Raw genomic sequence first — 14,862 nt, forward strand, 5'->3', positions numbered from 1 at the left:
CGCTAAAGTCCCCACCCAATGCGCTGGAAACAACTTCCAGAGGCCAGCATGGATCAAGAAGGCCTTCTCTCATCCACCTGCTAACTCCACCATCTGCTATCGCCCAAGCCGGCGTGTATAGGAACAATTTAGACGAAGTTACTCTATTTCACTTCCTGATTTGGTAACGCCTGGCATCACCTTTACTAAGGCAAATCCATGTCCCTCTCCTCGATGCGAAAATGGAAAAAGCATTCTGAGGCAATGAGACCCAAAATGACAAGAAGGAAAATATTTACGGTAGATGATCGCAAATGCATTCGCTTTTCCTGAAACGAAGGGTGAATTCAAGTCCCCCTTCCCCCGCCCTTAGTCTTAATCACTACTCACCGGCGACGTTTCCGCTAAGGCCCACCTATCAGAGGTTTCTGAGCAATGACTTAGACTCTTCGCGCAACCCGGAGGCACAGCCTCCTAGATTCCTTACCCAACCCAGAGCTGCTCGAGTGCTGCAGTGTTTTGCTTTCAAAGGCCGCGACTTGATTTGCCAGGCTGACTGCCAGTCAAAAGCTGGCGTGCCTTTGGCGCAGGCGAGTGGCTGCGAGGAGGGGGTGGGCGGGACAGACCTCCGGCATTGGCTCCGCCGAGAAGCTTGCTTGAAGCGTAGGGGGAGAGCCTTGAGGAGGCGGTTCCCCGCAGGAGCTTTGCGCTCGCCTGGAGAGGGTCCCCTCTAGCGGCCACAGGAAGGACGCTGGAACGGAACTCCGCTCCCTCCTCGGGCTGTATCTGGAAAGCTCCGGTGACTTGCTCACTCCACCTGCCCTACAGGTAGGCAGCCTGCCAGGTGTCCTGCCTCCTTATCCTCAGAACCCCCTCCCGGGCTTTGCTCCTGCTGTTGCCTCACCCCACGCTCTCACCAGGTATTCAAATTCTACGCATCTTTCAAGGCCCGGTTCCTCCCAAAGCCGCGGGGGCATAAAAATCTCTCCTTGCCTGTCCTCCCGGAACACCTGTTGGCAGCACAATATACCAGCCCTCCTAGTACGTCCACAGCTCAGCAATACTTAAGGTCCACCAGTAAGCCCAGCACTTGAATGCTTCCGTAATGTACAAATGTAATAATTATAATTGCCTCGAGGATATATTGTACAGTACAGGGAATATAGCCAATATTTTATAATAACTATAAATGGAGTATAACCTTAAAAAATTGTGAATCACTATACTGTACACCTGTAAATATAATATTGTACGGCAACTATATTTCAATTTAAAATTAAATTTTTTAAAAATGAGTTGTATTTAAAAAATAATACGTGCATGGAGCTTGTGCTCACATGCATTTCATTTCAGATCCTCTCAACAACCCCCTGAGTGAGACATTGGGCTCCTGTCCATTTTACAGGTGAAGACATGACATTTGGACAGAGACCTCGATGATGAGAAAGGGGCAGTTGTGGTTCAGACCCTGACACCAAGCGAACTCAGAGGGAACACCCGAGAGCAGGGCGAGGTTGACATATTGTAGGAACTGCCCAAAGGACAGCATGGCTGGTGCGAGATTTTTCTGGCGCGTGGGAAGGAGGAGCGGGACGGGCAAGGGGCAGCTTATATGAAGATGTTTGGATTTCATCCTAAGTTTAAAGGGGAGCCCTTGGAGTGTTCTAAGAGGGAGAATGACAAGATCACTGTGATTGCTCTTAAGTGTGTAAAGAGGGGCTCCTGGAACACTACATGGCTGCCCTCGTATGTTGCCCGTTTCAGTCTTTTTTCTTTGGCTCTTATAAACAGGACTTCGATGAATGTTAGTTCTTTTAGGTTTATTCCTTGAAGTAGGATTTCTGGGTGAACAAAAGCCTAAGGCTTCGGGTCTATCACAAGATTTTGGGGGGTTGCCTAGATAAGCCCTATTAAGGTTCCCCACCCATCCTGACGTAGTTAACCTGAACCCTAAAATTCTGACAGCTTCCCAGCGGTTTTTGAAATGCCTCTGATCATTGGCCAACAACTTTTCACGCTAAAGAAACAGAGGACACCATTGGCTCGAGTTCATCAGGAAGCGGGCAGAAGGTGGAAGTTAGAATGTTTAGGCCTGTGGTTGCCATAGCGACAGGGAGGTTGACAGGCCAGATTCAGCCCTGGGGTACCCGACAAGGTAGGAAGATGTCCCTTTTGGGGGACGGATGCCAGGGTCATGGGGAGGAGGACCAGGCGCACCGCATGGGACGCCCACTGAGACCGCCGCCTGTCCGGTGCGTGCGGAATTCCGCTGCCGAGCTAGGTGGTGCCATGAGGGCCAGAAGAAGCCACTTTTGGAGGTTCCCCTCCCTGGAGGTGTGCCCTCAGAGTCCCCACCTGAAAAGCGGTGATAATAACCAGGGCATGCCTTCCCCACAGAGCTCCGGTGAGGGGCGTGGGCATCTGACTCCCCTGCCTTAGCCCCGGCGAGTGTACAAAAGTTTGGGGGCGTCTGGCAGCAGGTGGACCACAGAGAGCGAAATTCTAATCCCATCTCCAGGTCCACTCCATCTCCTTCCCTGCTCGGGGCCTCGGTTTACCCATCTGTGAAACGAAAGGCTGTGATTGGAATCTAGAGGTCACTAGCCGGCAGCAGAAGTTTATTCCAGCTCTCCGACACACTTTCTCGGCTTCAGAAAAATATCAAATAGATTATTTACCCGAGAGTGCTTTGAAAAATGTAAAATACTTCCAAGATGCACCATAGCATTGTAACCGAATCAATAAAAATCTCATATAGTCAAAACTACTCATGCAAGTCCCATAAAATTCCACATAAAGGTAACAGTATACATGAGGTAGTATATATTGATATACTTGTACAGTAAAATACATGCATAAATATATGAAATATGTGATAATACTATAAGATAAATAATAAGGGTTTTTTAAAACATCGAGATGGTAGAATGAAAACATGCCTACAGTTGTAGTTTTGTGAGTTAAATCTTTCTAGAATGTAGCTCCTAATGGAAAGAGTTGTATTTAATATTGAGTACATCTATATACATTATGGATAAAATGTGTCCACTCCTAGTATTCATCCATTCATTCAGTCCACAAATATTTATTCAGCAACTGCTATGTGCCAGGAAACAGACTGGGGATTCAGTGATGAATATCTTATTGATGAAGATCATAAAAAATATTTTGTATATTACATATAAAATATGATGTTGGGTAGTGAAAAGTTCTTTGAGAAAAATAAGACAGGGTCAGGGGCTAGAGAGAGATGGGTGGTGCTTCCGAAGAGAGAGTGGTCAAGGAAGTCATCCCAAAGGCAATTTGAGGAGAGGCCCAGATGAATCTGGTGACAGGGCCAGAGGATGGTACCCAGTATAATGAAGGGAGGAATCCCCATGTTACAAGGGTATTGCAGAAGCTGAAGAGGTCCCTTTTGGAGAAGAGGATTAGTCTTTAGGTTGTGGGTTATGACAGCTGCCTTCAAATACCTGAAGAATAGTCATACAGAACAGTGGCTTTCAAACTTTTTGACTGTGACCCATGGTAAGAAATGCATTTTATATTGTGATCCAGCACACATACACATGCACATAACAAACAAAGCTTCACAAAAGACTACAAGCTATGACCTGCATTTCAAAACTCACCAACGTGGAAGAGGAGTGAGACTTATTCTGAGCTGATTCACGCAGGAACTTTCTAGCAGTTAGAACTACCCAACAGTGAACTGCCTCAGGAATTTTCAAACTGAGTTCTGGGGAACCCCAGCATCCTGTGAAAATTCAAGACAGCCTCAATATTTGCATAGGACTCTATGCAATGTCCTAATTTTTAAAAAACCAACCATACACACTCAAGGATAGTAAATGTCAACATTTAGCATGTTAACATTTAGTGTGTGCTGCCTTAGAGGTTATTATAGTGGTTCAGAGCAAGCAGAAGTCAGACTTGCTGGGTTCAAAGCCTGATCCCACCTCTTACTTCTGGTGTGACCTTGAGTAAGTCACTTAACCCCTCCCTCTGAATTTCAGTTTTCTCATCTGTAAAACGGGGATAATACCTCACTGGCTTATTGTAAGGATTGCGTGAAGTATTCTATACAAGGCATTTAGGAGTGTAGGGGCTCCAGAAATGACAGCTATTATTTTAAGCTGTTAATATATTATCCCCGTGCATGTATTAAAATCTAATGTTAACAAAAGCCTACTGTAGGCTAGGTAGCATTAACTACTACTTGTGGATCTTCGTATTTGATCCTCACAAGCAACTTGAGAGGAAGGTACTGTTACCAGTCTCCGTTTATGGAGGGGGAAATGGATTTAAAAGGTCAAGTGACTCATCCAAATAAGAACTATTAAGTAGCAGAACCCAGGACTATTAACCTTAAACAGAGGACTGGATACTCTTGATCACTGCACTGGCCCTCACCTGGGAACTGCTAAAACATATGCTGTTGATTAGGAAGTTAGTATATCTTCATTGCTCTTTCTTAGATTCCAGGCCCATGACATCCTGTCATGAACAGTTATACAAGCAAGTGCACCAGTGAGGCACATCTGCACAGTGCTCCATTCACACCTGGGCTGTACCTTCTCTCATCCTGGCTTCACAGGTATGCAGTAACAAGGCTGGAAAACATTATTAATAGTGTTGTCTTTGGATGGTAGGAATATGGATTGTTTTTAAAAATCTTTTAAATTTATCTTTCCAAAAATTTGACAATATGTACATATTACCATTGTAATAGGAAGCTTAGCTCTTTTCTAATTACTCATAATTCTAGCACACTAATGCATTTAAAAAATAACAGCTTTATTGCAGCTAGGGAAGTAGATGGTTATTACTAAGACAACAACACTGCACTGAGACGTGATAAGTGAATAGTGGCTGCTTTTATAGATCCTAAAAGACATTCTTATACTAGCGTAGTGATTGTGCTGTGATCAATATTGGCTTGTTTCTGTTGTTTTTAATTTCTTAATTTCTTTGAGTGTGTTGCCAATAATTATATTAAATATTAAGTTTTTAGTATAGATTGTCCACCATAAATGATGGAGAATTGCTGCCATGAGGGTGATAGAATAAAGCAAAGAGTAAATACTGAAGGAGCAAAGGATTGGTGGAGCATAACATCATTTATTCAATCCTTCATTCCTTAGTATTTATAAATGATATAAGTTCCTTAGGAAAAAAGGTGAGCAAAATAAAACTCAAGTCTGTTCATGAAAGATCAACTTCTATGAAAATTAAATCATGCTCCTGCTGTTAACAACTAAAACAACAGAGAAATATAGGAAACACGGTTTTTAGACATTGAACAACAGGGAGCCCAGTACTGTAATCCCTGAGAGAAGAAAAACAAGGTGAGCCCCACAATTGCTCCAGCTTAGTGCTGGGGGCAGTTTCTAGGCCACAGTTCAGGGTGAGGGAAACCTCAGTTTCTGAGCTGGGGAGATAGAAATCAGAGTTCAGGGAGACCAAAGCAGCTGGAATTTACAGGGTAGAACACCATAAAGGAGGGACCTGCACATAAAAAGTTCAGAAATAGGAAGAGAGTTCTCCTCAAGTCTTTGGCTGAGGAATGATGGGCACATGCATGAGAAGAAACTAAGACTGGCGAAAGAACCACCAGAAAGCAGTAGGCTGAACAATTTCTGGGCCTTACACAGAACTGGGACTACTTCATGTTCCCATAAACCAGAATAGAGAGACACTGTACCAGATGAGGATTGATTGGGCAGAGTCTATAGAAATACCATGTCTTAGTAGTGGAGATAAATTATTCCTAGAATAAAAGCTGCTCTGGATTCACTATAACAAAGCTTAAAAAGCTGGAAAGGGGTCTTCCGTGGTGGCGCAGTGGTTGAGAGTCTGCCTGCCGATGCAGGGGACGCGGGTTCGTCCCCAGTCCTGGAAGATCCCACATGCCTCGGAGCAGCTGGGCCCGTGAGCCGTGGCCGCTGAGCCTGCATGTCTGGAGCCTGTGCTCCGCAACGGGAGAGGCCACAACAGTGAGAGGCCCGCATATCGAAAAAAAAAAAAAAAAAAAAAAAAAGCTGGAAAGGAGCATATGGGTCTGTAAGTTACTGGAAATTGTGCCAGAAAAAAAAAATGTAACACTCTACAGAAATACTTCAAAATCCAGTACCCAACAGTGTAAAACTAACAATGTCCAGCGTCCAGTACAAAATTACTGGACATGAAAAATACAGGAAAATATGACACATATCCAAGAGAAAGAGCAGTCAATATTAGCAGTCCCAGAAATGACAGAGATTGTAAAATTAGTAGAAAAGGGGTTTCCCTGGTGGCACAGTGGTTGAGAATCCGCCTGCCAATGCAGGGGACACGGGTTCAAGCCCTGGTCCAGGAAGATCCTACATGCCGTGGAGCAATTAAGCCTGTGCGCCACAACTACTGAGCCGGCGCTCTAGAGCCCTTGAGCCACCACTACTGAAGCCTGCATGCCCAGAGAGCCTATGCTTTGTAACAAGAGAAGCCACCGCAATGAGAAGTCCACACACCGCAGTGAAGAGTAGCCCCTGTTCACCACAACTAGAGAAAGCCCATGTGCAGCAACGAAGACCCAATGCAGCCAAAAATAAATAAATTAAATAAATAAATTTTTAAAAAATTAGTAGAAAAGGACATTAAAGCAGGTATTATAAACATGCTCAAATATGTAAAGGAAAACATGAACATAATGAAGATAGAAATGGAAAATATTTTTTAAAAGGACCCAAATGTAACTTCTAGAGATGAGAAATGCAATATTTGAAATAAAAATATAATAGATGGGATTAACAGCAGATTAGAAACTGCAGAAGATCATTGAACTTGAAGGCAATATACACTGTCCAAATGAAAGTGGGGGGGGGAGGGGCAAGAACAGAATCTCAGTGATTGTGGAAAAATATTAAGTAATCTATATACGTATACTTGTAGCTCCAGGAAAGAAGCCAGGGTGGGGAAAGGCTCAAAATTTTTTGAAAAAATAACGGCTGAGTATTTTCCAAATTTGATGAAAACTATAAATCTGCAGATTCAGGAATTTCAATGAACCCAAAATAGTAAAAACAAAAAGAAAATAATAAAATGATGCAAAGTCATCATCAAAATCAAATTTCTAAATAAAAGTGATAAACAGAAAAACTTAAAAATAGTGGGTAAAAAAGATATATTAGGACTATAAGATAAGAATTACAGTGGATCACTCATCATAAACTATGCAAGTTAGGAGACAATAGAGTAATGTATTTTAAAGTTGGGGAGAGGAGGGAACTGTCAACACAGAATTCTATTACCAATAAAAATGACTAAGAAAATGAAAGAAAAAAAGATTATTTTAGGCAAACAAAAACTTAGAGAATGCATTATCAGAAGACTTGCACTACAGAAATGTTAAAATAGGTTCTGCAGACAGAAGGAATATGATACCAGACAGAAGCTTAGATAAACCCAAAGAATTAAATAACACTGACAATGGTAAATATAAAATACATTTTTTCTTATTTTAATCTCCTTAAAAAATGATTGACTGTTTAAATGAAAAATAGCACGAGGGACTTCCCTGGTACCAACGCAGGGGACATGAGTTCAATCCCTGGTCTGGGAAGATCCCACATGCCACAGAGCAACTAAGCCCATGTGCCACAACTACTGAGACTGCGTGCCACAACTATTGAGCCCACATACCGCAACTACTGAAGCCCACACACTCCAGGGCCCACGTGTTGCAACTACTGAGCCCGTGTGCTGCATTACTGAAGCCTGTGCGCCTAGAGCCCGAGTTCTGCAACAAGAGAAGCCATCACAATGAGAAGCCTGTGCACCACAACAAAGAGTAGTCCCCATTCTCCCCAACTAGAGAAAGCCCGCACATAGCAACAAAGACCCAGTGCAGCCATAAAATGAACAAAATTAAAACAAGTCTTTAAAAAAAATAATAACATGAGATTCATAACACATGTAGAACTAAAATGTATCTCAAAATAACAAAAAGTATGGAATGTGGGAAATGGAAGTATACTATTGTAAAATTCTTATGTTATATGTGAAGTGGTGTTTTTTTTTTACTGTGATAAATTAAAGATGTAAACACTAAACCTTAAAGCAACTGCTAAAAATAAAATAAGTATAGCTAATAAATCAGCAATGAAGGTAAAATTGAATCATAAGAAATACTCATTTAATCCAAAAGAATGAAGGAAAAAAGGAACAAAGATCAAATAGGAGAATCGTAGATTTAAATCCAACCATATAAATTTTTACATTAAATGTAAAAGTTTTAAACACTCCAATCAAAAAGAGATAACCAGAACAGATTTTAAAAAACCAAGATCCAACTCAACTATATGTTACCTTTAAGAAACCAACTTTAAATATAAAGACACAGATAGGTTAAAAGTAAAAGGGTGCAAAAAGATACAGTTTGCTAACAGTAGTTAAAAGAAAACTGGAGTGACTATATTAATATCAGAAAAAATAGACTTCAGAACAAGGAATATTACCAGGGATAAAGAGGGGCATTTCACAGTGATAAAGGGTTCAATTCACCAAGAAGAGGTAAAAATTATAAATGTGCATGCACCAAACAGTGCTTTAAAATACATGGAGCAAAAACTGACAAAACTTAAAAAAGAAATAAACAAATTCACAATAATATAATGTGGAAGATTTCAACACTTTTCTCTCCATATTGATAGAATGAATAAAGAGAAAATCAATAAGGATATAAAAGACTTGAACAACATTATCAACCAATTTGACCTAATTGACATTTATTTTAAAAAACCTCCATCCAATAACAACAGAAAAACTCAAAATCCCTCCAGCTACTTGGAAATTAAACAGCAGTCTTCCAAATAAACCATATGTCAAAAGATATTATAAGAAAAATAGAAGCTAGTTTAGGAAGAAAATGAAGGCACAACATTAAAACATACATGAGATGCTGTTAAAACAGGGATTAGAGGAAAATTCACAGTATTAAATGCTTATATTAAGAAAGAAGAAAGGTCTAAATTTCATGATTTAAGCTTCCACTTTAAAAAGCTAGAAAAAGAAGAGCAGATGAAGCCTAAAGTAAATAGAAAGAAGGAAATAATAATGGTAACAGTAGAAGTAAATGAAATAGAAAACAGAAATGGGAAAAAAATCAATGAAACCCCTTGCTGTTTTCTTTTGAAAGGATCCATAAACCTCTAGCCAGTCTTAACAAAAAAAGATATAAGATGCAAATTACCAATATCGGAAATGAAGGAGGGACATTACTACAGAACTTACAGACATAAAGGATAATAAGGGACTATTATGAACAGCTTAATGCCAATAAATTACACGACAGAGATGAAATGGAAAATCTTCCTTGAAAGACACAAATTACCAAAGCTCCCTCAAGAAGACATAGATAATCTGAAGACCCTATATCTAACAAGCAAATGGAGTTTGTCATTAAAAAACCTTCCCACTGAAAAAACTCCTGGCCCAAATGGCTTTACTCATAAATTCTATCAAAAAGTTAAGGAAGAAATAATACCAATTCTACAAAAACTCTTCCAGAAAATAAAAGAGAAACTCATTTTATGAAGCCAGCATTACTCTGATACCAAAAGCAAAGACATTACAAAAAAGAGAAAACTACAGGCTAATATCTTTCATGAATGCAGATGCAAAAAAATCCTTGACAAAATTTTTGTAAATTGAATTCAACAGTATACAAAATTGATAGTATATCATGATCAAGTAGAATTTATTCCAGAAATACTAGGTTGTTTTAACATTTGAAAATCAATCAATATAATCCCATTAGAATACTCAAAAAGAATAATAATATGATCATTTCCATAGATGCAGAAAAAATATTTAATAAAATTCAACACCTGTTCCTGTTAAAAACTCTGAAGAAACTAGGATTGGAAGTGATAAAATGCTTTTATAAGAAAACCTACTATTAACATCGTCATACTTAATGTTGAAAATAATTGGAGAAATATACCACATTAATGGATCATAACACTCGACAAAGTTAAGATATTAATTCTCTCTAAACTGTTTTATAGGTTCAGTGCAATCCCAATTCAAATCCAAAGAGGTTTTTTGGTAGAAATTGACCTGCTAGTTGTATAAATTGCATGGTAATTCTAAAGAGCTTATAAGGGCTAGTACCAATGGTTCCCAGAGGGGAAGTGTGTTGGGGGGGGTGGGTGAAATGTGTGAAGGGCATCAACTGTATGGTGATGGATGGTAACTCGACCTGTGGTGGTGATCATTTTGTAGCGTACACAGGTGTCAAATTACAATTCTGTACTCCTGAAACTTATATAATAATAACTTTAAAAAGAACTAGTATAGTCAAAATAATTTTGAAAGTGAAGAACAAAGTTGCAACTACCTTGATTTCAAAACTTATAAAGCCAAGATAGTGTGCTGTTGGTATAAGGGTACACATATAGGTCAAAAGAACAGAATTCTTGGACTTTTGATGACTATGCCAAAATAATTCAATAGAGAAAAGGATATTCTTTTCAACAAATGGTGCTAGAACAATTGAATATTTAAATGCAATAAAACAAACCTGACTTATATCTCATGCCAAATATAAAATTTAATTCAGAATGAATCTTAGACCTAAGCATAATAGCTAAAAGCATAAAACTTCTAGAAGAAAACATAGAAGAAAATATTTGTGACCTTGAGTTAGGCAAAGATTTCTTAGACAAGACAAAAAAGAATCACAAACCATAAAAAAAAAATCGATAAATTCGACCTTATCAAGATGAAAACTTTTGCTTTTGAAAAGACACTGTTAAGAAAATGAAAAGGCAAGCCTCAGACTGGGAGCAGATATTTCTAAAACACATAATATGATAAAGGGCTTGTATCCAGAATATATTAAGAACTTCTATAACTCAATAGTGAGATAACCCAATTGTTTAAAAAAATAGTCAAGATTTGAACAGACACTTCACCAAAGGAGTTAAGCAAATGGCAAATAAGCACATGAAAATATACAAATTAAAATGACAATGAGATACCACTATACAATCACTGGAATGCCTAAAATTAGTAAGACTTACCAAATGTGTTGGTGAGAATGTGTAGCAACTGGAACAAATTATTGATACATGCTACTGCATGGAAGAATCTCAAAAGCATTGTGCTAAGTGAAAAAAATAGACACAAAATAGTATATACTGTATGATTACACATATATGACATTCTAGAAAAGGCAACTATTGTGACAGAAAGAAAAGCAGTGGTTTCCAGATGCCAGGGTTGGGAGGGTATTGACTGCAAAGAGACATAGGGAGCTTTGGGGTGGTGGGGGATGGATATATTTATATCTTAATTGTTGTGGTATTTTACACAATTGTAAACACTTGCCAAAACTTAAAAATGTATACTTTGAACCGATGAATTATATTGTATGTAAATTATCTCAGTAGAAATAAATTTATAAAATTCAATCCTACAGGAGCTCTGTAAGCAACATCAACAGAGAACACTTACAGAGTTCCTACTACAAGCAGTGCAATGTGTTTGGGATTTGGGGTCATAGAACTTGGTAAATCTCAGCCTCTACCCACAAGATTTCTCAGTTTATCCTGCAGATGCAACAGAACCCAATCAACATACTTACCAAGATTGTGAAGTGATCCCTACAAATGCTGTATTTTGCTGTTTCAGGTGCTTAGAAGAACACACAGTCAAGTTTTTCACCAAACACATGGAATATATCACAGAACTTTGCTAAGATGGACAACTCCATGCAAAAAGACCAACACTCTGGCAAAAAATATTCCAGAAAGGCTGACAGAGTACAGAAAGGTCTAGTGAATTTTATAACAGAGGTCTTTGGGGACGTGAGCTCCTGACATATGTTCATTTTAGTACGTAAGAGCAAATTTTAGGGGAATATAGTAAATCCTGGGTTATACCCACAAGGCCACTCTTAAGTATATCAAATAGATTGCTTTGGTCATTCTCCCACTGCCTCTAGGGTGATGATTGGGAAGAAACTATGAGAAGAAAGGATGAGGGGGGAAGAAGGAGGAAGAGATCTTACTTTATTTCCTAAAACTTAACCCAAGCCCCCATTCTGCCAGGTTGTTGGAAAGTTAAACTCCAGCCATTTACTGACACAAATGCTATTCCTCCTTATTTCAAGTTTTGGATCTTTCTCAGTGGAAAAAGGTGATGTGATGATGGGAGTCTGGGTGAGGGAGGGGAGAGGTACTCAGATCATGGGTCATCCATCCAGACAGGTGAGAGCTCCACTGTATCAGCCCATGTATTCCTTTGGTTTTCTTAGTGTGCAGTAATCCAGGACTACCTCTGGGCTTGGGGAGTCATTGCTGAGGCTGGAAACTTCGTTCCAAGATCCTCACTCACTCCACTGCTTTTTCTTTTAGAGGTATTACCACGTCCCTGGTGGGCCTCTAGAGTCCCTGCTGCTCTCAAACCCACAGCTGGACCTCTCTTTCTTCCTCCCATCTTTTGATTTAGTGGTCTCTCTTTTTCTTTAATACTTTTAAATTGAAGCTTAATATATATTCAGAAAACAAATCATAATTGTACAGCTTAATGAATATTCACAAAGAAACCACCACCTATGGAATCACTTCTCAGACCCCGTGATAAACAACAGCATCCCAGAAGCCCTTGTCTTGTCCCTTCCTGGGCATTGTCCCCCTTCTCTGCAAATGTAAACACTACAGCTATCCTGACTTCTAATATCATTAATTACTTTAGTCTGTTTTGAACTTTATATAAATTGGAATCATTCAATATGAACTCTTTTCTCTCAGCCTTTTTTCTCTCATGTTTGAGAGATTTAACTTCATGTTTCATGTATCAGTGATTAGTTCATTTTCATTGCCATAAAATGGCATAGCATTCTTTGTTCTAATATACCACAATTAGTTTATCCATTATACTATTGAAGGACATCTGGATTGTTTCCTGTTTTGAGGTACTATGACTAAAAGCTTTTATGACTATTCTTGTTCATGTCTTTTGGGACATATATGTATATATTCCTTGGGTCTGTACCTAGGAGAATTGCTGGGTCATAGAGTGTGTTTATGATCAGCTTAGTTGATACCACTAGTTCTCCGAAGTGAGTGTGCCAATTTTACTTCCTTACAAGCAATGTATGATCATTCCAGTTGCTCCACATCCTCCCCAACATTTTTAGCTCATAAGGGTTTTAATTTGCATTGTCCTTTGAGCAAAAAGATTGAGCACTTTTTCATGTGTTGGCTGACTTTTAGGATATTCTGTTTGGAGAAGTGACTGTTCCAGTTTTTTACCCATTTTTTCTATTGGGTTTTTCTTTTCTTAGGAGTTCTTGAAAACATTCTAGAAATGTATCCGTTTGTTGGCTATAGGTAAAGTAAATATCTTCCCTCAGTCTGTGACTTTCCTTTACATTCTCTTAATGGTGTGCTAATGAAGAGAAGCTCTTGATTTTACTATAGGCCATTTTATCAATATTTTCCCTTATAGTTAGTGTATAATGTCTGTCCTATTTAAGAAATCTTTGCCTATCCCAAAATAATTTCTTCTGATAACTGTATTATTTTACCTTTCACATCTAGACCTACGATTCACTTGAAATTGTTTGTGTGCATGGTATGAAGATGTCCAAATCTATTGTTTTCAGTATGTATATCCAATTGCCAGCACCATTTATTGAAAGAACATTCTTTTTCTACTACTCCGCAGTGCTATCATTGTTTTAAGTCATGTCTATGTATATGCAGGTCTGCTTCTGGATTCTTTTTGCTGTTCAAATACCACCTTTAATTACTGTAACTCTATAACAAGTTTTCTTCTTATCTAGTGTAAGTCCTTCAACTATGTACTATGTTTATCTTGGCTACTCTTGGCCACACTGAATTTCCATATAAATTTTAGAATCATCACATTAATGTCCTAAAAAAATCTTTACTGTCATTTTGATTTAGATTGCATTGATTCTAGACATCAAGTTGGGGATAATTTACATCTGTACAATATTGAGTTCTACAATCCATGTGTATTCTTTCTTTTATTTGTCTTCTTAAATTTTTCTCAATAACGTTTTATAGTTTTCTATGTAGAGGCCTTGCATATCTGCTATATATCTATTCTAGGCATTTGATTTTTATGCTGTTGTAAATGGTACTATTTTAATTTCATTTTCTAATCGTTTGCTGCTGGTATAGAAATAAAATTAATTGATTTTTGTATGTTGACATTGCTAAATTCAGTTATTACCTCTAATAGGTTATCTATAGGTTCTTTTGAAATTTCTCCATATACAATCTTGTCTATGAATAATGACAGCTTTATTTCCTTCCTTTCTGATCTATGTATTTTAATTTATTTTTCTTGGCCTTTGTACTGGTTAGAGTTCTTCAGTACGATGTTGAACAGAAGTATGAAAGCAGTCAACCTGGTTTCGTTCTCTATCTCAAGAGAAAGCTTTCAGTATCATGTTTGGTGTAGGCTTTTGTCATAGATACCTTTTATCAGATTAAGGAAATTTGCTTCTATTTCTAGTTTGCTAGGGTTTTCTTTTTTTTTTTTTAACATCTTTATTGGAGTATAACTGTTTTACAATAGTGTGTTAGTTTCTCCTTTACAACAAAATGAATCAGTTATACATATGCATATGTTCCCATATCTCTTCCCTCTTGCATCACCCTCCCTCCCACCCTCCCTATCGCACCCCTCTAGGAGTTCACAAAGCACCGAGCTGATCTCCCTGTGCTATGCGGCAGCTTCCCACTAGCTATCTAATTTACATTTGGTAGTGTATATATGTCCCTGCCACTCACTCCCTTCGTCACAGCTTACCCTTCCCCCTCCCCATATCCTCAAGTCCATGCTCTAGTAGGTCTGTGTTTTATTCCC

The 14,862-nt window shown here is 38.7% G+C and overlaps 1 protein-coding gene and 1 long non-coding RNA gene across 8 annotated transcripts in view; one reads left to right on the forward strand and one right to left on the reverse strand.

The window, feature by feature from the left end:
• Nucleotides 1-481, reverse strand: part of NIPAL3 (NIPA like domain containing 3) — a 51,215-nt gene extending 50,734 nt beyond the window's left edge. For 2 of the 5 annotated variants that reach the window (XM_024125259.2, XM_055083617.1), the window contains exon 1: nt 370-456. The gene's annotated coding sequence lies outside the window, so the exon portion shown is untranslated. Of the gene's footprint in view, nt 1-278; nt 326-369 lie in introns of those variants that run through there. The other 3 variants (XM_024125258.1, XM_055083608.1, XM_007121108.4) reach the window with 3 other exon arrangements.
• Nucleotides 482-683: 202 nt separating this feature from the next.
• The window catches only part of LOC114485934 (uncharacterized), a 28,435-nt gene continuing 14,256 nt past the window's right edge, over nt 684-14,862 (forward strand). The window contains exons 1-3 of one of the 3 annotated variants that reach the window (XR_003679164.2): nt 684-807; nt 4,455-4,573; nt 11,650-11,852. This is a non-coding gene — a long non-coding RNA (uncharacterized lncRNA). The remainder of the gene's footprint in view (nt 808-4,454; nt 4,574-11,649; nt 11,853-14,862) is intronic. The other 2 variants (XR_003679163.2, XR_003679165.2) reach the window with 2 other exon arrangements.

The sequence above is a fragment of the Physeter macrocephalus genome, chromosome 3, assembly GCF_002837175.3.
Source record: "Physeter macrocephalus isolate SW-GA chromosome 3, ASM283717v5, whole genome shotgun sequence".
Classification (NCBI taxonomy): domain Eukaryota; kingdom Metazoa; phylum Chordata; class Mammalia; order Artiodactyla; family Physeteridae; genus Physeter; species Physeter macrocephalus.